Source organism: Cibotium barometz, chromosome 3, assembly GCF_041138505.1.
Source record: "Cibotium barometz isolate CiBa-2024 chromosome 3, ASM4113850v1, whole genome shotgun sequence".
NCBI lineage: Eukaryota > Viridiplantae > Streptophyta > Polypodiopsida > Cyatheales > Cibotiaceae > Cibotium > Cibotium barometz.
In genome coordinates, this window is record NC_141048.1 from 61,312,070 (window position 1) to 61,314,013 (window position 1,944).

Genomic DNA, 1,944 nt, shown 5'->3' on the forward strand with positions numbered 1-1,944 from the left:
CCCAAATTTATTTATTTATTTATTTCTTTTTGTTTTTTGTTATTGGGGAAGGATGAGACTTATCATGATCAGTAGGGAGAGCTACATGATGTCTACATCCATTTCTTTTTGTTTTTTGTTATTGGGGAAGTATCATGATCAGTAGGGAGAGCTACATGATGTCTACATCCATTGATCAAAGGGTTGTATCATGGCTATTTTGTGAAGCTCATGCATAGTGACAAAATGGATAAATCCATCATTTAGACACCCATCATGGTGAAAAGGGGGATGAGGTGCCTTCTATAAGCATAAAGGGAATATTGGATTTTCAAGTCCATAACATCCCCCCTCACCTGAGGTAGTGAACCCCCCCTTCAACTAGTTCACGGTGCATATTAGGCACAAAACTCTATAAAGTACCGTTGGCAAGAGAGTTTCCTACCACTACAAGACATCAATCATGTAGTAGCTCCTTTAAGCTCTTAGGGGGGTGTTATTTGGATATAAGGAAATATTGTGGGCTCTTATAATATCAATAGAAGATTATGAGTTCTTATATGAGATTATGAGCCTATGTGTGTAAGCGATCATGAGCTTTTATATGAGCTTATGAGATCTTTAGAGACTATCATCTCCAGGTGGTATGTATTATCCTCATAAATATCATGGTACAACATGTATGACCTATAAAATTTGTGTTTATGTGCACATGCATGTGTGTAAAAATTTTCCCCCATATTTAAAGATTCCCTACTACCTATGGAACAATTTAAAGTTCCTTGTGTAATCAACATCAAAATTTAGTATCATCAACTTTCTTTTTAAACGAGAGACTAGCTCGCAGTAGACACAAACAAGTTCAAAGTTCGTGTTTATTCATGGGTGCGCTTTGAAAGCACGGGAATCCTTTCAAAGCGGCTTACATACGGTGAGCTACTTTCCTGCTGCAGCAGCAGCAGCAGTAGTAGGAACTACTACTACACAACGGGCTCCACCGGAAGCTTGAGGCTGGATGAGGTTCGACGACAGCGGCATACTGCAGCAGCATCAGAATTAATAAAGATAAGTGAGTGAGCACTGCAGGCAGCAGAGTAAACCTAGCTAGTGGATTAAGAGTTGATTAATGTGGGTTTAAGTGTTTACTTACCGCTGCAAGTCGCACCCCAGCCGCATCCAGCTGTGTAGCCTTCATTGCAGTTAGAGCTAATAACGAGGCAATCCGGGGGCGAGGGCACGCACGTGCAAGTCCCCAGCGCTAAGGTTGGGGTGGGAGTTGACGCAGCGAGCAAGGCCACCATCAGAAGAAGGAGAGTAGCATAACACAGGCGACGATCAGAAGTAGCCATGGCTTTATAATTTCTCTGGTGTCGGCAGAGAGAGAGAGAGAGAGAGCTGATCAGGTGGCATATGGCAAAAGCAAAGCAAAAGGTTTTTATAATGCCGGAGTCATGTGCCAGCCGCCCAGCCAGGTTGATGTGAAGGGAATCCCAAGGACCCCGTCACGCTATATTTGTATTTTATAATGCTGGAGTCACGCTATATTTGTATTTTTATAATGCTGGCTGGAGTCACGCTATATTTGTATTTTTATAATGCTCGAGTCACGCTATATTTGTATTTTTATAATGCTCGTATCGGCGTCATTTTATAATAAAGTTTAAACGTCTACTTCCTTCACACTTTTCAAAATAAAAGTCTCCTTTCATCAAGACTCACTTTTGTTTTGTACATGTTGAATCACATTCCAAATCTACACGTTGTTGTCAATATAGATAACTTAAGGTTTTAATTTTTTTTCTTACAGACCTGCATACCCGTCTTCTATGTATATAAACTAAATCCGAATCCCTTTCGTGAATGAGTTTCCTTGCTCTCGGTTGAGTTTATCAAACTATCACTTTGCATTTCCTTCTCTCTCACGGTTTCATCTTGAGCATAATTTCCTTCTCTCATGGTCTCATT

The 1,944-nt window shown here is 40.5% G+C and overlaps 1 long non-coding RNA gene across 1 annotated transcript; it reads right to left on the reverse strand.

The window, feature by feature from the left end:
- Nucleotides 1-784: 784 nt before the first annotated feature.
- On the reverse strand, nt 785-1,373 carry LOC147640348 (uncharacterized). The gene is made up of 2 exons (XR_015269718.1): nt 1,130-1,373; nt 785-1,018 (listed from the first exon to the last, which is right to left on the reverse strand). It is a non-coding gene; the product is annotated as an uncharacterized LOC147640348 (long non-coding RNA).
- Nucleotides 1,374-1,944: the final 571 nt, after the last annotated feature.